Source organism: Rhipicephalus sanguineus, chromosome 7, assembly GCF_013339695.2.
Source record: "Rhipicephalus sanguineus isolate Rsan-2018 chromosome 7, BIME_Rsan_1.4, whole genome shotgun sequence".
NCBI lineage: Eukaryota > Metazoa > Arthropoda > Arachnida > Ixodida > Ixodidae > Rhipicephalus > Rhipicephalus sanguineus.
The window spans coordinates 99,873,690-99,901,282 of NC_051182.1; the positions used below are offsets into that span (position 1 = coordinate 99,873,690).

Consider the following 27,593-nt stretch of genomic DNA (forward strand, 5'->3'; position numbering starts at 1 on the left):
GAGCAAGGCCGAAGGCAGGTCAGATCACAAAATGACACGGACAACAATGTTTTCGTCAAGCGAGAAGTCCTTACAACGCAGCTCTTATAAGCCCACCGAATCGGACGTCGGTTGCAACATAGCGAACTACGTCCTTTGAAACCGAGAGAAAGGCACAGGCGATGAATGCTAGGGGGAGCAGGGCGCCGTTCACGCATGCTATGAGTTACCGTACGAGCGAAGAATTGGCGTTCGTTTTGCACTACTTCATGGTATTTTATGGCAGCTAACATCCCGAACGATTGAACATATGGGAGACGCCACACTGAAGATTGAGATGAGGATAAGGGCAGGAGGCTGCTCGCACCTCCCAAAGCTTTCAGCATGAACTACCTCTTTGCATAGTGTTGTGTGGGAGACGGCGAGCAAGGAGCAGCTTTGGCTCCCGCAACGTGCTTACGTCTAGAACAGGGGAGACTGACAGGCGGCGAGCGCGGGGTGCTGCTCTCGACTGCTGTGCCTTCTGCCACGCGCGGGAGATTGAAGCAGAGGAGAGTGAGAGATGGCGAGTCGAGAGTGGCGCTCGCGTCTGCTATATTTCCGATACGAGCGAAGAATTCGAACAAGAAAAGGTGAAAAATGGCGAATGCACTGTCACTGGCTCCTGCTATAAGCTCTGCCCCGCACGAAGAATTGGAAAAAAGAAGGGTGAGAGATGGCGAGTGCAGAGTGCAGCTGGTGACTGCTGTGACTCCAGCGAAGAGCCGTGCTCCCAACTAGACCTGCATCAATGGCTTTTTGAACAGCGGAGCTACTGCAAGTCGACGTTGAACCGTTCCGTTCGTACGCAGAAAGTAGGCGCAGTTGGGTGAGGACTACACAAAGAGAGAGAGGAGGCAGGGCTTAGCATGGCGAGGCAATATCTAGGAGAGTGAGGGGTGAGAGAAAGCGCAGTATAGCCAAGCGAGGTGAGTGAAGGACTGTAAAGAGAGCGAGGAGCACAGGAGCAGGTCTTTTGGGCGGAGTCAAGGAGCAGGAGGACAGTCAAGGAGAAGCGCGCGAAAAGCAAAGGTGTTCGGCGATGATAAGGGATGGAGAGCGCGCGCCGAGCGACAAGGGGGGTAGGGAGATGAGCCAAGGAGAGGCAGACGGTGGCGAAGCGGCGGCGCGGAACCTTCCGGGGAGACATGGCGGGGGCGTCTACGGAGCAGTATAAAAGTGTGCACTGTCGGTGGAGAGGATGAAGACGCAACAGTCTCTAAAAGAAGACGCGGTGCGGCTGGATAAACGGCCGGAAGCTCCTCGAGCACGGGCCCAGCGAAGACGTACTGATCTCAAGTTGCGAGAAAAAGAAGCCGAGGCTAAGCGACAGTGAAGAGCCCGAAGACCAAAAGTTTCGATGTAGATAGGTAGCGTCATGACTACGCTACGACAAGTCTCATCGGGACGAATATAGCTTCGCCGTCCAGCACCGAAGAGAACCTGACCCTGGCTTGCGAGTCCTGGAAAACTTCCGTCGCCGAGAAAGCGTCGCTACAGCCGGAGCCAAAGGATGAATTAGTGGTATCACATGGTCATCGCTATAGCACAGCTAAAATAGTGCGAAGAAAAACAGAACGTAATTCTGAGCAAAAGCCAACAGATCCGCTGCTTCATGAGTCTTTGCGACCTGAAGTCAGTGAAGCTGTACTAACTTTTTTTTTATTTTTTTGCTTTTCTCAACCTCTCCTCCTGTATAACTCAAACAGAGGAGGGGAAAAGATGGTCATTGCAGATTACAGCTAGCGCCTACCATGGCCTCCGTTACGTTAATAATAATTGTTGGGGTTTAACGTAACGTAAATTTGAGCAATGCGGGTTCATTTTGGGATATATTTGCTCAATTTTCGTTCCGATTGCAGCAGATTAAGGTCGCCAGTGAATGCGACGCACCCAAATGCCGAAGTGGACCTCAGCAAACTTTTGGCGTCGGCGGCAGTGATTCCGTACTCGGGCAGTTCGTTTAGCGACGGCGTCACACGTAACACTCCCATCGGTGGCGTAACGGCTGCGCAAAGGTGCACTTGTCAGCCAACTGCGCCTTTCAATATTTGAATGCGCTAGGCGGCCAGGATGCCGCGCCTGATGTGGCATAAACGGTCGGTAGCACGCCAACCTAGAGAATTACTCGCCAAGGTGGTCTAGTGGTTATAGTGCTCGACTGCTGACCGGAAGGTGAGCAATCAGGTTACGTTAATAATTATTGTCAGGGAAGCTGTATCGGAAGGCTCCGGAAATTTCGACCGCCGGGGCTTACTTAACGTGCACCTAAATCTCAGTGCACGGGACTCCAGCATTTCCGCCTCCCTCGAAAATGCGGCCTCCGCGGTGGGGATTCGATCCAGCGACCTTCGGGTCAGTAATCCAGCACTGAACCACTAGACCACCGTGGCGGGTAATCCGCTACGTTGGCGTGCTACCGATCGTTTAAGCTACAACAGGCGCGGCATCCTCGCCGCTTCGCACATTGAAATACGGAAAGGCGCAGTTGGCTGACAAATGCACCTTGGCGCAGCCGTTACACCACCGATGAGAGTGTGACGTGTGACGGCGCCGCTAAACGAACTGCCCGAGCAGCTAATCAATGCCTGCGACGCCAAAATTTTGCTGAGGTCCACTTCCGCGTTTGGGTGTATCGCATTCGCTGGTGACTTTAACCTGCTGCAATAGAAACGAAAATTGAGCAAATTTATCCCAAACCGAACCCGCATTGCTCTCATTTCCACACTCTCGATCTTGGCATCTCATGCCCTGCCAGAGATTCCACAGACTTTGCAAATTAGTGAAGTGTGCGCCTGCTAGAGTGTACGTGCGAGGACAGAGCACTTTTATTGCGATAGCAATTATATGGACAGTCTCGGCTGGATTTTGCCGTCGCCGTCGCCGTCGCCGCCGTCATGCACCCTATATGTATAAGTATGTATATATATATAAAGGCCCCAAAGAAAAATAACCCAGAAAAATGCTGCCGAAGCGCGGAATCGAACCAGGGACCTCTTGATCCGCAGCGAGCGGCGCTATCCACTACGCCACGAAACGCAGATCCTCCACGTAGCTAACGGCGAGCGTTATATACGCACCATTTAGCGCTGGACGGCCTCGGAGACAGCAGGCGATAATAAGCGTTTCTTCATTACCAGCGAGGTGGCGCTAGGATCCCGACGGGCGCATTTAAAAGTCGTCGGCGAGCTCGCTCGCTTCTTCTTATATTTGCGCATGGGAGAAGCTTGCCCTTCCGCTGTCTGCTCGCGCGGTTTTCTCGTGGCGAGGGGTAGAGGAATGTTTCACGCTTTCACCGTGATGTCCGCGCTCATGTTACGGCGCGTACGAATGTCACTCGAGCTCAGGGACGCCGCCAAACGAACAAACAGAAGATGAGCGCGAACTATCAAGTGTCACAGCTCGACACTTGAAGCACGCTAGTTTCCTTCGCTGCTTCGGCCGCCTTTGCAACAGAAGCGCTGTTCCAACTGAGACTATTAGTTCCTTGCTATCGCATTCATTGCTTCGCCCTTGCGGCGAAACTGTGACTTTTCTATTTCCACCGCAAAATGTGAATAGCAACAGTGCCGAAACGACGAAATGAAAGCTAGCTCAGCGAGGGTCTCACAAAAATTGTAATGTAGATGCGCTGAGCGAAATGTACAAACGAGTAACGGAATATAAGTGGACAGGACGAGTGATGCGCAATCTCGTCCTGTCCACTTATTCAGTTACTCGTTTGTACATTTCGCTCAGCGCATCTACATTACACTGCCGTACCAACTAGCCCAAATTGAAGCCTTACTAAACGTCTTACAAAAGCTTACATCAATGGACATCATTACAAAGCCGATTTGGGGATATGTTTCATAAACGTGGGTGCTTGTGCATTGGTGAATACCCCAAGGTTTATGTTTCCATTCTTTTCGTTTTTTGTACGATATGTGTTTCCATTAGACCCCAGTGTCGCTTCTTGCAGAGCTCTGCTGTCGCTTGTATACAGTGCATTTTTTCTGTAATCAAATATTGAAATAAAATTAAACGTTAATTTTCACGTGTACTTGCAAGTGATTGCGCCAAATGCCGGTGTCCAAAGGGAGCAAGCAATTGTCACCTCCTTGGCAACAAGTGTGATTGCATCAATGGGGAGTACTACCTGCGTGATTCAGACCAATGTGTCCATGATGCGGAGGACTGTGAGCTTGTGAACCCTGTAAGGTGAGTTTCGACGAAATTTCATGCTCTATTGGAAACGGGTAGGGTGATCACTGGGCAAGGAGTCCTACATTTTGGCACAGTGTGTACATCATTACAGTATACTGAAACAATACAAGAGGGGTACAGTGTCAGGAGCATGTAAGACGACCTTTAACTAGCAAGAGCCACATCGGGGCAAGGCATCCGCTTACATCGATGGAAAGTTTGTTGCCCTGGTTTCAGCCTATTCATTCATTCATTCATGTTTACATTCACGCAGAGTAGTGGCAGCTCGTTTGACAGGAGGACACTAAAAGGTTCGGGAAAAACATCGTTTATTAGGATGACTTGCTCCCACTAAAAGAACACTGTGTGACACAGCTGCGGCGGGAGCAAATAACGTACAGGGCGGTCGTTTCGAAACGAAATTCCCTCTGTTATCACCACCTCTAAATTTCAATTTGGTATAGAAAATTTGAGATACCACCTCGAAAGTGCTACTACATTCTGCAGTCATCTGAAGTAATCTCGACATGATTGCTCGTGACAGTGGTCATTCTAGATAAATCAGTACGCGCCACGAACAAAAAATGACGAGGCTGTGTGACGGCAGTTGTCAGCATGCAGAAAACAAACAGTTGAAACATTCGCGGCATTACTCCCTCTTCATAGAAGCGTCGACCTGGTTCTTATAAACCTATTCACAAAGATAAATGCGCCAATGAGCACGACGGCACAATAGAGAACTTTTTTAATAAAAGCTCGTAAATTTAAATTGCACGGGACAGGACACACTGTCCGAATTAACCGAATTATTGAAAAGTATCAAGAAAACAATAATTAATATTTATTACATCAACGCACTTTCATTTTCTTGATGAATATGTAAATCCAGTAATTATTTTGCATAACAGCAGTGCAAAAGCCGCAGTTTTTGCCATTTCCGACTTCGTTCACACTGCGAACGCGGCTCAATTGACTACTGTGTCTTAATCCTCAACGTGCTCTGAACACATATCTTATTACGTACTAATAATGCGATTGTGGGTGGCGACCACGCCTTTCTGAAATACCGTGGCCATTTCGGCTGTCCGCAAACGCCGTTTTCGTTCCTTTGCGTCGAAGTTTCGCGGCGCTTCGCGATGGGCGCGCTCCGAGGATCGTCGGAAAGAACTGGGTCGCGGCCGAATATGGCCGAACTAACGAGAGTATGATGTCATTAAACAATGCATACGCTGGCCGGAACCAGAGAACACGTCTGAATTATTCGGCTTTTCGAATTAACGAGCTTTTACTGTATAATGTAAACAGAGATCTACCTTTAGCGATCGTGGTGCACCTGTAGGCGGACGAAGTGCACCACTCTTGGTCGTGCGCAGCGCCGTTGGGATGCGGTAGCCCCATCTGGGATCACCTTCATACACTCTAAGAAGAAAAAGAAGTCATTTTACTATGTTTTTGTTAGTCCTGATTTCCCACGTGCACGACTCTCTTTGAAAAGACACGTGACCACTCTTTCCAGGGCATAATACTCTCGACGGAAAATCGTGGGACCCAAATAGAGTTAGCGTGTCTTTTTAGAGACAGTCATACACATGGCAAGCCAGCACGCATATAAACTAGTAACACACACCCTTTCTTTTTTTGTTAAACTGTAGTCGATCGCGTTCACCAAGCCGACGTATGACCTTGTGTACGGCATGAGAAAGTGGCGTTAAAGTCCACCGCGGTGGTGTAGCGGTCACGGTGCCGGGCTGCTGACCCGAAGGTCGCAGGTTCGATCCCTGCCGTGGCGGTCGCAATTCGATGGAGGCGGAATGCCAGAGGCCCGTGTACTGTGGCATGTCAGTGCACGTTAAAGAACACCTGATGGTCAAAATTTCCCGAACCCTCCACTACGGCGTCCGTCACAACCATATCGTGATTCGGGGACGGAAAACCCTAGATACAATTATTAAAGCAGCGTTAAAAGTTTTTTAGGTTAGTCTGTCGCGGCTACAAATAAACCTAGTCTGTTGACTAGCTTGTATTTTGCTTCATTGTTATTGTTATTGGCTCAGCCGTTACGCCACCGATGGGAATGTTACTTCTGACGGCGCCGCTAAACGAACTGCCCGAGCAGCTAATCACTGCCGGCGACACCAAAATTTTGCTGAGGTAAACTTCCGCGTATGGGTTTGTCGCATTCGCTGGCGACTTCAACCTGCTGCAATCGGAACGAAAATTGATCAAATTTATCCCAAACCGAACCCGCATTGCTCTCATTTCCACACTCTCGATCTTGGCATCTCATGCCCTGCCAGAGTTTCCACAGACTTGAGAATTAGTGAAGTATGCGCCTGCTAGAATGGACGTGCGAGGACAGAGCACTTTTCTATTTCCACGGCAAAATGTGAATAGCGACAGTGCCGAAACGACGAAATGAAAGCTAGCTCAGCGAGGGTCTTACAAAATTGTAATGTAGATGCGCTGAGCGAAATGTACAAACGACTAACAGAATAAGTGGACAGGACGAATGATGCGCAAACTCGTCCTGTTCACTCATTCAGTTAGACGTTTGTACATTTCGCTCAGCGCGTCTACATTACAATGCCGTACCAACTAGCTCAAATTGAAGCCTCGCCAAACGTCTTACAAAAGCCTACATCGATGGACATTATTACAAAGTCGATTTGAGGATATGTTTCATAAACGTGGGTGCGTGCGCATTGGTGAATACCCCAAGGTAATGCTTCCATGCTTTTCTCTTTTTGTATGATCCCTGTTTACATGAGACCCCAGTGTCGCTTCTAGCACAGCTCTGCTCTCGCTTGTACAACGTGTATTTTTCTGTACTCAAATATTGAAATAAGATTAAAACGTCAATTTTAACGTGTACTTGCAAGTGAATGCGCCAAGTGCCGGTGTCCAAATGGAGCAAGCAATTGTCGAGTCTTTGGCAACAAGTGTGACTGCATCGATGGGGAGTACTACCTGCCTGATTCAGACCAATGCGTCCGTAATGCGGACGACTGCAAGTTTGTCAACCCCATAAGGTGAGTTCCGAGGAAATTTCACGTTCTTTTTTCAATGCGTTAGGTGGTGATCGGGGAAAGAGTCCTACATTCTGGTACGGTGGTACATCATTACTGTATAGTGAGACAATACAAGAAGTGAACAGTGTCAAGAGAATGTAAGACGACCTTTAACTAGCAAGAGCCACATCTGGGTAACGCATCCGCCTACATCCATGGAAAGTGCTTTGCCCAGGTTTCAGGCTGTTGATTTACCTATTTCTTTATTTATTTGTTTATTTATTTATTTACTCCCCGTAACCCTAGCTGCCAAGTGGCTAAAGGGGGAAGTGAGGGGCGTGCGTAAACTAATAAGAAACGCGTCCAAATTGCTAAAGAGTGTAGACTCGCCAACGCAATCAGGTGGAAGAACAAATACAGTTGAGGACGCTTAACATAATGTCGGGCAAAACGACCGCAAGGTCACTAGTGGCTTAAGCGCGGCTGTGTTTGTGTGTTCATTACTCATACCTTATACTGCACAGGTCAAAAACTCGTGAGTAAGGCCGAAGGCAGGTCAGATGGCAAAATGACACTGACAGCAATGTTTTCGTCTAGCGAGAACATACGTCGGCAAACTCACGAGTCGACTCACTGGACTGACTCAGACTCAGATCGGGCTGTGAGTGTGAGTCTGAGTGAGTCCGGGTGAGTATATGTTGGTGAGTTTGAGTCCGAGTGAGTCCTGTACGTTTAGTGAGTTCGAGTCCGAGTGAGTCCGGTTGAGCAAAATTTTGGTGAGTCTCAGTCCGAGTGAGCCCTCCGAGGAAAATATATTTCTTGAGTGAGTCTGAGTGAGCTCCACTCTTTATTGTCGACCTATGGTCCTGTGTACGTATCTTCATCATTGCTATCAACCTTAAATCCGCTTACGTTTAAGCCCGAACCGCACGTACGCTCCCAAACGCGCACGGGGCGCGCGTCAGCGCGCGCAGCCCGGGCGTCTCCGGCGAGTTATGGCGGTTTCCACCCACACACTACGCGCGAAGGCGCACGCGAAGCGCGCGCTTCCTCACACGTGCAAGACATCGTTTCGTACAAAATTACTGATAGTTCATCAGAATACTTACAAAACCTCCTTCTGTTACCTTTTTTATTGTTAGATGGATGCAACAGTAAATAAGAACTAAAATTTTTCACATGATGTGTATCATCATCCGTCGGTAAAGCCGGTGCTGGTAACAGCCATGCCACAGTTGTGTATTTGCAGGGCTCCAAGCGCTTCCGAACGCGCGCCGTTTCAAGGTCGATATCAGTCGCCGCGAACACTCGCGTACCGCGCGCGTTTTGCCGCGCTTGCTTCGTCTGCGCATGCGCGGCCTCCGGAGCGCGTACAGCCAACGTACAGCGCGCGCTCGGCCAGCGTACGTGTGGTTCGGGCTTTACACTCACGTCTCTTCACAGATATCTCAACGTACTAAGGGTCATACGGCAGATCAGTCCTTTCTTAAGGGTCATACGCCACCTCAATATTTATCGCTCAGAAACCTCAGTTGGGGGGGAGGGGGTGCCATGCCTCGCCCCCCCCCCAAACTTTTTTATGGGAAGTTCCTGATAAAACTGCCTCATGTGAGTCACGTATTTCGTAAAAATGCCCTCACTGGATAGAAATCACTGATAACTCGTATTTGAAAGTACAAGGTAAAAAGCTCATCGCAGATCCCCGATTATGAAAAGTATTGGCGTTAAAGAGCATTGACACTATTGTTCGAAAAGGCTAATTTCACGCTAACGGACTCATGAGTCGGCTCACTCACTCAGTTCAAGCCGTGAGTCTGAGTGAGTCCGGCTTAGTAATACGTTATTGAGTTTTAGTGCGAGTGATTCCGGTTGAAGAAACTTTTGGTGAGTCTGAGTCCGAATGACTCCTCGAGGAAGATAGAATTTTTGAGTGAGTCTGAATGGCGGAATTTTTCGGCGGACCTGAGCGAAAAGTCTTTACAGGGCAGCTCTTATACGCCCATTGAATGGGACGTCGGTTGCCACAGCGAACTGCGTCCTTCGAAACCGAGAGAAAGGCACGGGCGGTGAGAGCTAGGGGGAGCAGGGCGCCGTACACGCATGCTATGAGTTTCTCTACGAGCGAACAATTGGCATTCGCTTTTGCACTAGTTCGTGGTATTTTATGGGAGCTAACATCCCGAACGAATTAGCATATGGGAGACGCCACACTGAAGATTGAGTCGAGGATGAGCGCAGGACGCTGCTCGCGCCTCCTTTAGCTTCCACCGCGAACTACCACTTGCACAGTGTTGTGCTTGCACAGGGAGCACTGCTTCCGCAACGGGCTTATTGGAACAGGGGAGGCTGACGGGCGGCGAGCGCATGGTACTGCTCTTGACTGCTGTACAGTGCCTTCTGCCACGCGCGAGAGATTGAAGCAGAGGAGAGTGAGAGATGGTGAGTCGAGAGCACCGCTCGTGTCGGCAAAATTTCCGATACGAGCAGAGAACTGGAACAAGAGAAGGTGAAAAATGGCGAACGAAGTGTCACTGGCTCCTGCTATATGTTCTGCCCCGCACAAAGGATTGGAAAAAGGAAAAGTGACGGATGTCGAGTGAAGCTGGTGACTGCTGCATCTTGAAACGCAGAGCACTGCTCCCAACTAGGGCTGAAGATAACGGCGTTTTTAACAGCGGATCTGCTGAGTGCTGACGTTGAATCGTTCCTTTCGTACGCAAAAAGTAGGCGCAGTTGGGTGAGGACTAAACAAAGAGAGAGAGGAGGCATAGCTTAGCGTGGCCAGGCAATAGCTAGGAGAGTGAGGGGAGAGAGAAAGCGCAGTATAGCCAAGCGAGGCGTGCGAAGGACTGGAAAGAGGCGAGGAGCACAGGAGCAGGTCTTTTGGGCGGAGCCAATGAGCAGGAGGACAGTCAAGGAGAAGCGCGCGAAAGGCAGAGGTGTTCTGAGAGCGGCGATGATGAGGAATGGAGAGCGCGCGCCGAGCGAGTAGGGGGTAGGGAGATGAGCCAAGGAGAGGCAGACGGTGGTGTAGCGACGGCGCGGAACTTTCCGGGGAGACATGGGCAGGCGTCTACAGAGCAGTATAAAAGCGTGCACTGTCGGTGGAGAGGATGAAGACGCAACCTTCTCTAAAAGAAAAAAAAAGTCACAGTTTCGCCGCAAGGGCGAAGCAATGAATGCGATAGCAAGAAATTAATGCTATACGAAGTGAGACTCGCCAATGGATACTCTCAGTTTCAACAGCGCTCCTGTTCAAAGGCTGCCGAAGCAGCGAAGGAAACTAGCGTGCTTCAAGTGTCGAGCTGTGACACTTGATAGTTCACGCTCATCTTGTGTTTGTTTGTTTAGCGGCGTCCCTTCAGCTCGAGTGACTTTCGTACGCTCCGTAACATGAGCGCGGAAATCACGGTGAAAGCTTGAAACATTCCTCTTCCCCTCACCACGAGAAAACCGCGCGAGCAGACAGCGGAAGGGCAAGGTTCTCCCTGCTAAAATGTAAGAAGAAGCGAGCGAGCTCTCCAACGACTTTTAAATGCGCCCGTCGCGCTCCTAGCGCCATCTCGCTGGTAATGAAGAAACGCTTATTATCGCCTGCCGTCTCTGAGTCCGTCCAGCAGTAAAGGGTGTGTATATAACGCTCGCCGTTAGCTACGTGGAGGATCTGCGTTTCGTGGCGTAGTGGATAGCGCCACTCGCTGCGGAGCAAGAGATCCCTGGTTCGATTCCGTGCTTCGGAAGCATTTTTCTGAATTATCTTTCTTTGGGGCTTTTATATATATATATATATATATATATATATATATATATATATATATATATATATATATATATATATATATATATACTTATATATATATATACGGTGCATGACGGCGGCGATAGCGACGGCAAAATCCAGCCGAGACTGTCCATATAATTGCTATCGCAATAAAATTACACCATCTCCCGCTAAAGGGGACCATGAGGCGATGCGAAGCCGGAGCACTTGCACGTTGGCGTTCGTTGGGCATGCTACCGACCTCGGCCTCGTCGCAAAGGCACCCAGAGAGCCAGAAACCCTCTCCTCAAAACCCGCTTCTTGAGCCGGCAAGCAGCAGCAACCGGGAGGAATGCTGTACACAGCAGGACAGAAATTGGCCGCGTATCTCCATGCTTGTCGCCGAAATGTCGCCGAAAGACGATAGATAAGTCCTGCGCGAGATATAGGCGCCATCTGGCAATACGTCGGGAAACATAGGTTTGTGCACGTCGCCTCCGAGATGGCAGGCGCGCGGCGGGTTTCGCGCCCGCCATCTCGGAGGCCATGTTGTCCAGAGTGCACGGAGGAGGTTCTTTCCTTTCCCCGTGGTAGAGGGCGTTCGTCGGCGTGCATATCGCGTTTTCAGCGCAGCCGCATTGTCAGCGAAGCTTAAGAAACTAAGGTCTTTAGAATTACGTATCTATGTATTTTGTATTAAAGGAACACACCACCTAATACTTACCTAGTGATGTTGCGCCTGAGATATGCGTAATGTTTGCTTTTTGATCGACAATGTGCACAAGTATGAACCTAGTCAGCAGTACAAGATGGCTGGCCCTTCGGCAAGTAGTTCAACTTTGGCCGGCTGGCTGAATCGGGTGACAGACTGACCAGCGCCTTTTCTATTCTTCATTACCTGGGCGAACTCTCGCCGCTGCCGCGGGGTGGCGCTGTGCAACTAGACTACGGGAAGCTGGCTGTGAACGGCCGCGCGTATCACGAAGCTCACAAATTCATGTTTCCATCCGCGATTAATTGCATTTCTTGCAGGCTTCCACAGGTACAGGGGAATGTAAAGAAACGCGAACATAGCGGCGTGCTGTTTTCATCACGCTCTAACCGTGGTAGCAATAAAAAGACGCTAGATGGTCTTTGATTGTGTCATGGATGACGTCGTCTTTTCATCAATCTTCCAGGCTATAAACACTTGAAAATAAAGGCGAAACAGCGAAGAATGCAGATGCCGCATGTTCGCGTGTCCTTCCATCCCCGCTGTACGTATTCCGCAGGCAGTCAGGCCGTGTTGCCGGTTCGATACTTGCACTCGAGTTTGATAGTATTCGCGTTTTATTTTCTTCTTCAGGCTATTGCAACCGTGCCAATACCTTAGTATGTCATACTGTTGTGTTCCACTCTGCAAATGGAACTGAAAGAAATCACGATTGTCTCTTTTTTATTTCCCTTTATCAATAAAGAAAAAAATCTCACAGGGTCCCTTATGCATTCATCTAAGACGACTGAAAGGCGAAAGCCATCTTATTTTTCTTCCAGTCAATGTATGGAACATTCCCTGCCTCCCTCCGAGATATTTCTGCGCCTAACGTGGTTTTCTTACAGCCTCAAGGAATGGAGGCAGTGCAAGGTTTCGGCACATCAGCGAGGCATGCACTGGCTCCGTGATCGGCTCATTTTGTCCAAGCGAAGATATAATATGACGACGTCGTTATGTGACTTCACGATGATGTCACAAGATTTTATTATCTGTGACGTCATGTGATGACGTAATTACGTTATTATTCTTGCATCACTCGTGCTGACGCCGCCGACGGTCAATTTTCGCGTTTGATGAGGCATCTATAAGGCTTTCACCTTAACACACTGTTCGGCTGTCGCTCCATGAAATTCCAGCTGCCGCTGGCGTTCGGTAGAGGTGACTTGCAGTAATTAGGCGGGATAATTAGTCTCCTAATACATCTTAAAACTACACTAGGACATGCAGCCGTCATTTACGACGCGAAGATTTCATAGAATGTAAGAAGTGGCGGCTTACGAAGATTGCAGTACGTCACTCTTTGCAGACCACCCTTCACGTTTTCAGCCCAAGGTAACAACTGAACCAAGCATGGCAAGTATCCCTAAACGTGACCGTGTTGCGTCCGAACAGTGAACGAATGCATGTAGTACCAGTAGCAACGCTGCCTCACGATCGCCGCCATGTGCATGCAGCGCTACATTAGGTCCCGAAGCTGAAGAATCGGAGCCCATGGACATCACATGCGCTACCGGCGAAACAACCGATAATCATTATGTACAGTGTCACAATAAATGAGTGCACAAGGCTTAGCAGGCTACCCCATGCGACAAAAGCGCCGAGGTCGACAGCCATTCGGCCTCTATACTTTGCTCACTACTGAAAAGCGCAAATTGAAGAGGAGAGAAAGATACCTGAGGAGCCAGATACTGAGGCTACAACAATCCGTCGACAAATAGAAAGACGAGCTCAAGCAACTGACAACAAGCCGCGCCATTTTTCACGCCTTTCCCATTGGCTCAAGCTGAGAGATCGCCACTACGACTTTATACTTGAACGCCAGCGTCTCTTCACACACATCGGCTAGTATTGCAGGAAGCGCGTGGCATATGTAGCTGTTTTACAGCAAAAGCTGTTATGAGATCCTTTCACCGGCCGTTTCTGGCGCCGTAGTTGTCCGCCGCCGCCGTCGCCGCCGGTGTCCGTAACCATTATCGCTCGAAATAAGAAAAAAAACGAAATAAGAAAAAAATTCAGGATGGAACGAGGTTCGAACCTGGGCCCTCTGCGTGGGCGCCCAGTATTCAACCTCTGAGCCATGCCGGTGCTTGAAACTCCTTTGCAAAAAGGTCCCATACAGGCTTCATGTCGGGGAAAAACCACATTAGCATATGCAATATAGCGTGGTAGAAGAGTAAAATAAGCACCAAACGTCGCACAACGCGAATTCTGTAACCAGGCGTCACACAATGCGAATTACGCAACGAGTAGGTTGTTGAATGCTTCCAACCTATTACAAAGGGCTCTGCCATAATTTTTTGTCGTCATCAGGCACAGCATCAACAACGTGCACATAATGCCTTACATGCGTTTAGCAGGTACCACAGCTCTCCGTAGAATGACGAAAAAATCACAGCATATCCACGGAGTGAATGATGATGAGTGGGCGAAGCTGCGGAGGTTCATCGGTAAACCGTGAATCTTCCGTGAATTCCCCCAGTACATCATCACCGACGTGAGATCGGGCGCGTTTATACTAAAGGTTCGATGAGTTATGACGACTTGCAGCTCACTTTAATTTTACATGTACGCTGTGAATTTTCATTGTTTAGAAAACCATTGCTTTAGAAAACATCTGGCGTCTTTCGTTAAGCAGCTGGCGTCTTTTCGTTTTGCTTTAGAAACATCTGGCGTTCTTTCGTTTTGCTTTTACAAAACATCCGGCGTCTTTCGTTGGTTTATTTCATCAATCAACGGCGTTTTGAACAAAATTTTTATTGTTTAATCACGCACAGGAGAAATCTCACCAGGCACTACCTTGGAGGTAAACAATGGCTGCTAATGGGAATGAGAGACAGAAGAAGTCGGCTTTTAGCTAACACTTACACTTCTACTTCTACTAACGTTTCCTACTGGAACATGCCAATGGCTGCTAATGGGGAATGAGAGGCAGAAGAATTCGGCTTTTAGTTAACGCGCACGCTGCGAATTTTTTATTGTTCAACAACGCACAGGAAAAATCTCCCACCGGCACCACCTTGGAGGTCAAAGCGTAAGACTGGTTACGCACTACGACTACGACTACGAGGGACGAACGGGTGCCGCCTTAAGGAGCTTCGCCCCTAAAATGGCACAGTGCCTGCTGCCCCACTTCTCAAAAATTACAATGATTTATAGCGCAGTGGGTACCTCGCAAGTGCACTTGTATTGGTTGCCAAGGAAGCCCATAAGCGCATGATTCACTTCCTCGGGGTCTCAGTAAAATTACAATAATTTAGAACGTAGTGGGCTCCTCGCAAGTGCACTTGTATTGGTTGCCAAGGAAGCTAATAGGCGCATGATCCATTTTCTCAGGGTCTCAGTAAAATTACAATGATTTATAGCGTAGTGGGTTCCTCGCAAGAGCACTTGTATTGCTTGCCAAGGAAGCCCATAAGCGCATGATCCATTTCCTCGGGGTCTCAGTAAAGTTCTTTGCCCCCCCCCCCGCTCTCTCCCACGTCATCGTATGCTATATAGCATGACGGGAGAGGGAAATAGCGACCGGGCGTCATCCAATGCAAATTACATAACTGGTAGGCCGTTTAAAGCTTCCAACCCATTACAAAGGGCTGAGCCAGGGGGATGAAACTTCGCGGTTTTTCTGTCCCTAGACCGCAGCGATCCTAATGTTTGGGGGCTGTACTATACCTACGAGCATAAATGACCGTTCTTGTTCCATTTTATATTTATTACCAGTTTACTTATTAATTCCGGTGTTTTTAATACGCAAGTGTACATAAAGGTTGCAGTTCGGGATTGCGAAAATACAAGCGCCACCCGGAGTGGAAAATGGGAACTGCACCGTCTTATGTCTCACGGCGAAAAAGGGGCGTTTCTTGTCACGCACTCTGTATGCTGCGGCTTGCGGTGTCCCAAAGGCCGCTTTTACTACTGTAAAGTTTGTTTCAGCGAAAGTGGCAAAACGCTTGCAAGCTTCAGTGAAACAGACGCATGAATTTATTCGCGCCGTTATCACAAATCGTGCTGTGCTGAGCGGTGTCAAAATTCTTCACGCCGCACCGGCATAAAATTCTTTCGGGTCCGCGGCGCACGAAAGGAACGATCTACATGCTGCTCGTTTTGTTTTTCTACGCTTGCACGGCATATCAGGATACGGTTGCAGCAGTAGCTGTGTAATTTAATTGAGCATACACGTGCATGATTTATTTATTACATTCTGATTGTATGCTTTTGTTTTTGTGTTGTGTTTTGACTGTATCAACGGTACGCTTAGGCAATAAAAGATTTAAACAAGCTATTCTTTTTATTTTTGTCTAATTTATGTGTACACGTAAACAAAAACACAGCCTTACTTAGAATATGTGGTGCAAAAATAGGTGGATGGGCAAACCTTCATCGATCAGAACGCAACGATTATCGTTTTGATCATGTGGCGGGTTGCGCAACAGGAAGATGGTCGCGCGCTCGCTATCTCAATGCCTTCCACTCGCTCAATTTGGCTTGCTGGTGCATCCCAATTGAATTTGGCGCTAAATCGCTCCCCCTGCCACTCGGATCCTCAGTCCTCATCAAGATGGCGTCCCCCAGTGCGTGTCTGCAACGCGCCGCCATGTTTTAGCACCGCCCCCAAACACCAGGTGTTCGTCTGGCGCTGCGAGCGAATATCGCGTTCCATGGATGGTATAGGAAGTTTCACTCCCCTAGTTGAACCAGTTGCCTAAGGGCCAGGCATCTTGAACGACTCACTAGGTTCATACTTTGCACATTGTCGATCAAAAAGCAAACGTTACGCATATCTGAGGCACAACATCACTAGGTAAGTATTAGGTCCTGTGTTCCTTTAATAGAAAATGCATACATACGTATTTCTAAAGACCCTAGTTTCTTAAGCTGCGCTGAAAATGCGGCTGCGCGTTAAACTTGACTTCCTCCGTGCCATCTGCACGAGCTCATTGTTGTGTTTCGGTTCTGTATTGCACTGTACGAATGCCATGGGGTGCCGCTTTGGCATTCCTGTTTTAGCCAGGCGACGTGTAAATAAAAGAGTGTGTGGAGAGTACTCGTTGAGTGCAGACGTTTCTTCTGCTTCAGCGCTTCGCGCCAAACCGCGTGTTCGGGCTGGCTGGCGTCCCCGCCGGTCGTGTTGGTCACCGCCGGTCTTCGCCTGCTGCTACGCCGGGACTACCAGTCCGCAACACAGCACTCATTCATTGTAGTACTTGCGCGAGAACAAACGGGGACGAAGAAAGGAGACACACGGACCGTGAAAGGGACACACGGACACTTGTCCGTGTGTCTCCTTTCTTCGTCCCCGTTTGTTCTCGCGCAAGTACTACAATGAATTCGTTCCAACTAGGCCGGCTAGCAGTTTTGCTACAGCACTCATGTTCCCGACGTATTGCCAGATGGCGTCCATATCTCACGCAGCGCCTCTTCTATTGTCTTTAGGCGACATTTGCAGCGAAGCACGCAGATACGCGGCCAATTTTTTGTTTCTTTTTCGTACCACCACGATTTAACTGGTTTAAGCTCAGAAATGGTGGAATCACTTGGCATATAGTTCCTCTTTTTCTGGCGCCAGCAGCTGTTGCTTTCTCCCGGTGGCAACAAATGTAATTCCCAATAGCTTTACGAAGGGAACGGGCGATCACGTATATTCCTGGAAGCACTCTAGTGACATTTCATGCTATTTAGCGCATGAACTCCGGGCTTGCGTATAGTGTGCTACACCAGCAGAGGGTAGCACGCATCGGTGAACTTTAAGCGCCCAAGCTTTCAGTATTAGCTCTTGGCAAATGCTGCTTTCGAAAGTCGACTTTCAGACAGTCAAAAACCGACTCTCAGCCAAGCGAACGTAACGGTCACAAAACAATTTTCCGCGCATCACTGGCATGCGCTCTCTGGTATCGGGCTAGCAGACGACGCGCGAGCGTTTCGATCAAATAGCCGCGAAAGACACATGCCTTCGAAATGGGCTGGTTGCCCAGAACGACAAGAGCTTAATGATTCCAGTTTACAAGATTTCATTATAGTTTAAACAAAGCGAATACAGTCGAAAACTGAACCGTATAGCAGCTTCGAATGCAGCCACGGCATTCGTTTCTGCGAGCGACGACGCGACGGCGGGTCTACTACGGTGGCGGCGCCCGGCGGCTAAAAGCCGCACTAACGCCGACGGTCGGTTCCCATTGCGCTCCGCTCCTTCTCCCAGGCCCAGAAAAATAGAGGAGGCGCTGGACAGACAAACCAAAATTTCTGCGTTTAAGTTCCACAAGAAAGACTATAGTCTTTAAAACCCGTTCGCACCCCCCAGCAGGAGAGCGAGACAAACAGCCGCGCCTCAGACGTCCCCCCACTCCCCCTGGAAGCACACCGCTCCGCCCTCCGGCACCCCTCGCCGACTCTCCTGCGGGCAGCAAACGAGAGGAAACCCGCTTGGCCGGCTCGCCACCTGCGCTTGCGTAGTGTGAGCGCGGACTAGCCCACTGCAAGACATACCCCCGAGCAAAAGATGCTTCGCATCTAAAAGCGGTGCGTCTAAATAAACGGCCGGGAGCTCCTCAAGCACGGGCCCAACGAAGACGTACTGATCTCAGGTTCCGAGAAAAGGAAGCCGAGGCTAAGCGACAGTCAAGAGCCGAAGACCACGAGTTTCGATATAGGGAGGTAGCGTCACGACTACGCTACGAGACGTCTCATCGAGAGGAAAATCGCTTGGCCACCCCGCACCGAAGAGAACCTCACCCTGGCTTGCGAGTCCTGGAAAACTTCCGTCGCCGAGAAAGCGTCGCTACAGCAGGAACCAACGGATGAATTAGTGGTATCACATGGTCATCGCTATACCAAAGCTAAAATAGTGCTTAGAAAAACAGAACGCATATCTGAGCAAAAGCCACCAGATCCGCTGCTTCATGAGTCTTTGCGACCTGAAGGCAGTGAAGCTGTACTAATTTTTTTGTTTTGCTTTTCTCAACCTCTCCTCCTATATAACTCAAACAGAGCAGGGTAAAAGATGGTCATTTCAGACTACAGCTAGCGCCTACCATGGCCTCCGTTACGTTAATAATAATTGTTGGGGTTTAACGTAACGTAAATTTGAGGAATGCGGGTTCGGTTTGGGATCAATTTGCTCAATTTTCGTTCCGATTGCAGCAGATTAAGGTCGCCAGTGAATGCGACGCACCCAAACGCCGAAGTGGACCTCAGCAAACTTTTGGCGTCTCCGGCAGTGATTCCGTACTCGGGCAGTTCGTTTAGCGACGGCGTCACACGTAACACTCCCATCGGTGGCGTAACGGCTGCGCAAAGGTGCACTTGTCAGCCAACTGCGCCTTTCAATATTTGAATGCGCTAGGCGGCCAGGATGCCGCGCCTGATGTGGCATAAACGGTCGGTAGCACGCCATCCTAGCGGATTGCTTGCCGAGGTGGTCTTGTGGTTATAGAGCCCGATTGCTGACACGAAGGTCAGCAGTCAGGTTACGTTAATAATTATTATTAGGGAAGCCGTAGCGGAAGGCTCCGGAAATTTAGACCACCTGGGGTTATTTCACGCGCACCCATATCTAAGTGCACGGGCCTCCAGCATTTTCGCCTCCTTAGAAAATGCGGCCTCCGCGGCCGGGATTCGATCCCGCGACCTTCGGGTCAGTAATCGAGCAATGTAGCCGCTAGGCAACCGTGGCGGGTAATCCGCTACGTTGGCGTGCTACCGATCGTTTAAGCTACATCAGGCCCGGTATCCTCGCCGCTTCGCGAATTCAAACACTGAAAAGCGCAGCTGGCAGAGAAATGCACCTTGACGCAGCCCTTACTCCACAGATAGGAGTGTTACGTCTGACGGCGCCGCTAAACGAACTGCCCGAGCAGCTAATTACTGCCTGCGACGCCAAAATTTTGCTGAGGTCCACTTCCGCGTTTGGGTGTATCGCATTCGCTGGCGACTTTAACCTGCTGCAATCGAAACAAAAATTGATCAAATTTATCCCAAACCGAACCCGCATTGCTCTCATTTCCACACTCTCGATCTTGGCATCTCATGCCCTGCCAGAGTTTCCACAGACTTTGAGAATTAGTGAAGTATGCGCCTGCTAGAATGGACGTGCGAGGATAGAGCACTTTTCTATTTCCACGGCAAAATGTGAATAGCGACAGTGCCGAAACGACGAAATGAAAGCTAGCTCAGCGAGGGTCTTACAAAATAGTAATGTAGATGCGCTGAGCGAAATGTACAAACGACTAACAGAATAAGTGGACAGGACGAATGATGCGCAAACTCGTCCTGTTCACTCATTCAGTTAGACGTTTGTACATTTCGCTCAGCGCGTCTACATAACAATGCCGTACCAACTAGCTCAAATTGAAGCCTCGCTAAACGTCTTACAAAAGCCTACATCGATGGACATTATTACAAAGTCGATTTGAGGATATGTTTCATAAACGTGGGTGCGTGCGCATTGGTGAATACGCGAAAGTAATGTTTCCATACTTTTCTCTTTTTGTACAATCTGTGTTTGCATGAGAGCCCAGTGTCGCTTCTTGCACAGCTCTGCCGTCGCTTGTATACAGTGTATTTTTCTGTAATCAAATATTGAAATAAAATAAAACGTTAATTTTCACGTGTACTTGCCAGTAAATGCGCCAAGTGCAAGTGTCCAGTTGGAGTAAGCAAGTGTAACCTCTTCGGCAACGACTGTGATTGCATCGATGGGGAGTTCTACCTGCGTGATTCAGACCAATGCGTCCATGATGCGAAAGACTGTGAGCATGTCAGCCCCGTAAGGTGAGTTCCGAGGAAATTTCATGATCTATTGGAAATGGTTAGGGTTATCACTGGGCAAAGAGTCCTACATTTTGGCACAGTGTGTACATCATTACTGTATAGTGAAACGATAAAAGAAGGGAACAGTGTCAGGAGCATGTAAGACGACCTTTAACTAGCAAGAGCCACATCTGGGCAACGCATCCGCTTACATCGATGGAAAGTGTTTTGCCCTGGTTTCAGCCTATTCATTCATTCATTCATTCACCTTTACCTTCACGCACAGTAGTGGCAGCTCGTTTGACAGGAGACTAAAATGTTCGGGGAAAAAATCGTTATTAGCCTGACTTGTGCCCATTAAAAGAACTCTGTGTGACACGGCTGCGGCGGCCGCAAACAACGTACACGGCGGTGGTTGAGAAGCAAAATTCACGCAGTTATCAGCACCTCTAAATTTTAATTTGGCATAGAAAATTTGAGATACCACCCTGTAAGTAGCTACTACATTCTGCAGTCATTTGAAGTAATCTCGACTTGATTGCTCGTGATAGTGTTCATCCTAGTTAAATCAATACGCGCCACAAACAAAGAATGATGAGGCTACGTGACGGCAGTTGTCAGCATGCAGAAAACAAACAGTTGAAACATTCGCGGCATTACTCTGTCCTCCAAGAAGCATCTACCTGATTCTTATAAAGCTACAGTCACAAAGATAAATAGGCTAATAAGCAAGAACCGCACAAAACAGAGAACTTGTTTAGTAAAAGCTCGTTATTTTGAGATTACACTGGGCCAGAAAAACTGTCCGAATTAACCGACTTATCGAAAAGTATCAAGAAAAGAATAAATAAATATCTGTCACATCAACGCACTTTCATTTTCTTTGTGAATATGAAAATACAGTAATCATCTTACATAACAGCAGTGCAAAAGCCGCAGCTCAATTGATCCCCGTGTGATAATCCAGAACGTGATCTGAAGCCATACCTTATTACGTACCAATAACGCGATTGTGGGTGTTGACCACGCAATTCTGAAAGCCTATGGCCGTTTCGGCTGTACGCGAACGCCGTTTTCGTTCCTTTGCGTCGCACTATTGCTTGCGGCGCTTCGCGGTCGGTGCGGTCCGAGGATCGTGCGAATGAACCGGGTTGCAGCCGAATATGACCGAGTTAACGAGAGTTTGATGCCATTAAACAATGCACACGCTGGCCGAAACCAGAGAACACATACGAATGATGCGATTGTCCGAATTAACGAGTGTCGAATTAACGAGCTTTACTATATAACGCAAACAGAGAGGGACCTTTAGCGATCGTGATATGCCTTTAGGCGGTCGACCCTTCTGGTCGTGCACGGCTCCATTGGGATGCGGTAGTCCCATCAGGGATAACTTCGTACACTCCAATAAAACGAAAAGTCCCTTTGCTATGTTTTTCTTAGTCCCGATTTGCCACGTACATGACTCTGTTTAAAAATTACACCATTTCCCACTAAAGGGGACCATGAGGCGATGCGAAGCCGGAGCACTTGCACGATCGCGTTCCGTTGGCGTTCTTTGGGCATGCTACCGACCTCGCGTCGTGGAAGGCGAAGAGGGACGCTACGCGCGTCGTATCTTCCATCTAAACTGGCCGTTAATTCTCACAGGGCAGGCGGGCGAGAGGGGGGCAGCGTAGGAGAGGAGAGAGAAGGGGAGGAGACGCGCATGCGCTCGAGCTCATCGCGGCGTTGCGCAGGAGAGAATTTCGGCCTGTCTAGCCCGCGTTTCAGAGGAAGAGTGGAAAGGGGGAGGGGTGAGGGTTGAGGGGAAGTGTAGAGGGGTAGGGGAGAGGGAAGGTGGAGAGGGGGAAGGGGAGAGGAGGAGGGGAAGTGGAGAGGTGAAATTGGAGAGGGAAGGGGAAGTGGGGAGGCGGAGGGGAGAGGGTGAGTGGGGAGGGTATGCGCATGCGCAGTAAGGGTGGTCACGCCGCACACCACCACCACCGGATTGAGCTCCGCCATAAGATACTTCGCATCTAAAAATTGGCCGCGTATCTGCGTGCTTCGCTGCAAATGTCGTCGAAAGACAATAGTCTTCTGCCGGCCGTACTCCATGAGTCCTGGTCTCATCCGCGGCCACCCGTGATGCTGTTCCCAGGGCCACTGCCAGATGGCAGCACCATATCGTCGGCAGAGGGCTTTTTCGTGCATAGCGTCGCATTTTCAGCGCAGCCTAAGAAACACTAGGGTATTTAGAATTACGTATGCATGTATTTTGTAGTAAAGGATCAGACTACCTAATACTTAGGTATTGATGTTGCGCCTCAGATATGCGTAATATTTGCTTTTTTTATCGACAATGTTCACAAGTATGAACGCAGCTACTAGTTCAATATGGCTGGGCGTATAACAAGTGCTTAAACTTTAATCATAATAATAATAATATCTGGGGTTTAACGTCCCAAAACCACGATATGATTATGAGAGACGCCGTAGTGGAGGGCTCCGGAAATTTCAACCACCTGGGGTTCTTTAACGTGCACCTAAATCTAGGTACACGGGCCTCAAACATTTTCGCCTCCATCGAAAATGTTTGCTTGCAGTGCAGTGCTTAAACTTTGGCTGGGTGGCTGAGTCGTTTGACAGACAGACAGACAGTCAGTCAGTCAGTCAACAAACTTTATTAAGGTCCAAAGGAACTACAAACTCGTAGTTGCGGGCCGCGCCCACGTTGGGACCGGAAGACCATGGTCCTCCGCCCGTTCGCGGCCCCTTTGGACAGCCCTTAGTTGTTCCTGGGGATCGCCGCTTTTGAGGGCTTCCTCCCAGTCCTCTTGTTTATTAAAAGGCGCATTTCGTAACGCAGAACATTGCCAGAGCATGTGTGCTAGCGAGCAATACTCTGCATTGCACTCAGGGCAGTGTGGGTCGATGTCTGGAGCAAAGTGGCTAAATCGACCTCTCGACGGGAATGATCCCGTCTGTAACATTCTGAGCGTAGAAGACTGGGGTCTAGTGAGCGTGGGGTGTGGGAGGGGGAAGACAGACAGACAGATCAAAATTTCTGCATTCAAGTATCCCAAGAAAGACTGTCGTCTTTAAAAGACACGTGGCCACTCTTTCCAGGTCATAATACTCTCGTCGGAGAATTGTGGAAACCAAAAGACAGTAAGCGTGTCCTTTTATAGACAGTCATATACGTGGCAAGCCAGCACTCACCGAAACTAGTATCCCACACTCTTTTTTATTTTATTGCGATAGCAATTATATGGACAGTCTCGTCTGGATTTTGCCGTCGCCGCCGTCATGCACCGTATATGAATAAGTATGTATATATATATATATATAAAAGCCCCAAAGAAAAATAATTCAGAAAAATGCTTCCGAAGCGGGGAATCGAACCAGGGACCTCTTCCTCCGCAGCGAGCGGCGCTATCCACTACGCCACGAAACGCAGATCTGCCACGTAGCTAACGGCGAGCGTTATATACACATCCTTTAGCGCTGGACGGACTCAGAGACGGCTGCGCTTATAAGCGTTTCTTTATTACCAGCGAGATGGCGTTAGGAGCGCGAAGGGCGCATTTAAAAGTCGTCAGCTCGCTCGCTCGCTTCTTCTTATACTTGCGCAGGGAGAACCTTGCCCTTCCGCTGTCTGGTCGCGCGGTTTTCTTGTGCTGAGGGCAAGAGGGATGTTTCAAGCTTTAACCGTGATGTCCGCGCTCATGTTACGGAGCGCCGCTAAACGAACAAACAGAAGATGAGCGCGAACTATCAAGTGTCACAGCTCGACACTTGAAGCACGCTAGTTTCCTTCGCTGCTTCGGCCGCCTTTGCAACAGGGGCGCTGTTCAAACTGAGAGTATCCACTGGCGAGCCTCACTTCATATAGCATTAGTTTCTTGCTATCGCATTCATTGCTTCGGCCTTGCGGCGAAACTGTGACTTTTTTTTAAAGTGTAGTCGATCGAGTTCACCTAGTCGACGTATGACCTTGTGTACGGCCCGAGAAAGTGGCGCTAAAGTCCGCCGCGGGGGTGTAGCCGTTACGGTGCTCGGCTGCTGACCCCAAGGTCGCAGGTTTGATCCCGGCCACGGCGGTCGCATTTCGCCTCCAGCGAAATGCTAAAGGCCCGTGCACATTGCGATGTCAGTGCACGTTAAGGAACACCAGATGGTCAAAATTTTCGGAGCCCTCCGCTATGACGTCCTCATATCATATTGTGGTTATAGGACGTAAAATCCCTATATTATTATTATCCTATGGCAATTCGACGTCTCGACGGGTTTTTGCCGTTGCTGTCGCCGTCATGTCCCGTATGAAGTCCGAATTGATAAGATCCCCCCGCGCATCGTATGTTCTACCGCGGGTAAAAGCGCGCGAGTGGGGGCGATGAACGCGGCTGAAGCAGAGATCAAACGAGCCGGCTAATTTCCGTCGCTTGGAGGGTGCATGCGATAACATCACCCCGCTCGGGAAGCCTACCGTCGAAGCAAACCGGAAACGCCCCGCCCGTATTTAACGAGCATGAAAAGGCACGGGAATGGGGGGGGGGGGGTCGGTGTCGCGCGAGCAGCAACATTGAACTTTGAATCTAAGGGTGCGGTCGTGATCGCTGGCGCGTGCGTTATCTCGACAGCCATCACAGCGGGCGGTTCGTATACCCTTCTACGTGCTGCGCTCTCAACACTAAGTGGCTATGCGGACAGAACACCTGTTCATCGAGCGGCCGTATTCTTTTACACAAGAGTTTTGTAGTTACGCGACATCGGATACAAAACGGTTTGCTGCCAGCCTCACTTCGTATAACACTACAATTTGTTGCTATAACATTCATTGCTTCACCCTTGCGGTGAAACGGTGACCTTTTTAATTCAAGTGGCGTTCAAGGTTTTTAGTTAGTCCGCGGCGGCTAATGTGTGTCCAAGCCCAGAGTCTTTATTTTGCTTCATCTCTGCGTTTGTTATAGCGTCGAGCGCCGGTGTGCTCGCGGTCTTTTATGCGTAGCCGAGCAAACCGTCAGGCTTTGTCTGCGCGCTGAAAGTTCGCGTCGATGTCTCCATTGTTTTGGTGGGTGCCATTAGGCAGCCCAGCGTAGTCGTGGCGTCCCTCCCGTGGACGAGCCTTAATTGTGTCATTTTGGCGGTTTCCAGCATTGTCGCGTTACAGAAGAAGACCGCGTAGGTGGAATGATCTCCCAGGTCTTGTGCTTTGCGTTGAAGTACATGTCGGCAATGGTCTTGTTGTGGCGTTCTCTGATGTCGATTATTTGCGGATGATACGCATTGCGAAGGGCATTTTCATAAAAGCTAGGGACAAGAAAAAAAACACGAGACAAGCGAAGGTCTGCGTCTGTCTAGTGTTTTTTTCTTCTTTTCTTGTCCCTGGCTTTTTGGCGAATGCCCGTCGCAATGGATTACCAATTCGCTCAACGCTCTGTTCTTATAAGATGACACGCAGTTTCGTATGCCTATAATGTAGGATGGCCTTGTAGTCAGCTACACCATGAATCTGCTTGTTGTTCGCTTGCATGTTATGGGCACCTCAGGCGTGCCGTAACCATGGACAATTCATTCAAGAAAAATTTCTGGCGACTTCTACTGTTGCGGTGTTCGGTAGGGCCTTTGTTTGCTTCGACGTTTTTGGGTGAGGTTATCGGTCGCCGCTACAATCCACTTGTTACTGGACGTTGATGTGCGGAAGGTGCCAAGCCGGTCCGTGCAGATCTGCTGGTGTGGTCCTGGCGGGGGGGGGGGGGGTAAATTAGCTGCAGGAATCCAGCTGATCTTGGCGATTGTCTTTGCCGTCGCTGACAGTCACGACAACTCAACGTAGCGCGCAACTTCGCGGAGATGCGGGGCATTGTTACCGCTCTTGGATTGTATGAGCGAAATCGATCTGTCCAGCGGTGTGTTCATCATGTAAGGCTTGTAGAATTTCTTCCCGGAGGCTGTTTGGGATGTTTAGAAGGTTACCGGCCATATTGGGTGTGAAGTTATTTTATTGCGAGAGCGGTTATATGGACACTCTCGGCTGATTTTTGCCGTCGCTGTCATGCCCCGCATATGTATATGTATGTATATATATAAAAAAGGCACAAAGAAAAACAAAGCAGAAGGAAAAAGTTCTGAAGTACCCGACCGCGGATTCGAACCAGCAACCCCTCTCCCCAGCGCGCCAACTCAACCACACGCCATGTATGCGGTGGCGAAATAACGGCGAGCTATTTATATACACCATGTACCGCTGGTGGTAAGCAAATCTCGGAGGAGCCTGAGTGTGTTTTCTATCACGCAATGCTACTAATTTTCTTTCACTTTGAAAACTGCCCTTGAGACTCGTACGGAAAAGTGGCACTTTTCTGTACCCACTCGTGATGTGGAAGAAAAAAAAAACAAACAACACCGGGCACACCTTGCATCAGACACCCCCGTGTGGCTGGAGACGCAAGGGGTCACTCCACGCACCACAGTTTATAGGAAAAAGAAATATCTAAGAGCGTCTGATTCTCCATTCTCGACACTTGGGCCCACCTTCTCAAACGATCGCGAAAGGCGATACTATCGCGTTTGGTGACCTAAAATCTGATGCGTTCAATAACCGAAGAAACACTTGCCTGTGATGTCATTCTTGCACTGGCCGTTGGTGTTACGAATGCGTCACAACACAGGAGTGAGCGCACCGTACTAGCGCAGAGTGACCCGAGTGCAGCGTTTGCGAGTGTATGCTGGCTTGTACACAGTGGCCAGGCTTCGCTGTTTGTACTTGAAAAATAGGACGTGTTAAAACTGCTTTCAACGTTTTTTTGTGCAATTGTTTAACGCACACTACAATATTCAAGCATTGCAACGTTGTGTGAAATGTATTTTCGTTGAGAGTTTAAAACGGCGTACTCAAAGAGTTCAGCTGTAGCGTGCGCCGCAGTGACATCGCCTCAACATCTCAACATGTTGCCGGTGCGCGATAAAGCACGCGAGCAATGCGCCGTTCATGTTCCTGGATCGTTCAAACCACGAAAAAACACGCGCTGGCAAACAGCGAGTACTGAAAACACCCCAAGGTAATGCTCGCTGAAAGCTTCAGCGTAAAAAATGCTGCGCACATCCACCGAGGATTCAATACTAGAAGCTACCATCTATATCA

At 49.2% G+C, this 27,593-nt stretch overlaps 1 protein-coding gene and 1 long non-coding RNA gene across 2 annotated transcripts in view; both read left to right on the forward strand.

The window, feature by feature from the left end:
* The window catches only part of LOC119399663 (latent-transforming growth factor beta-binding protein 3-like), a 71,056-nt gene that overhangs the window by 11,391 nt on the left and 32,072 nt on the right, over positions 1–27,593 (forward strand). The window lies entirely within an intron of this gene.
* Positions 1,370–20,482, forward strand: LOC119398871 (uncharacterized). Its single transcript, XR_007416898.1, has 4 exons — positions 1,370–1,542; positions 4,069–4,218; positions 7,083–7,232; positions 20,339–20,482. It is a non-coding gene; the product is annotated as an uncharacterized LOC119398871 (long non-coding RNA).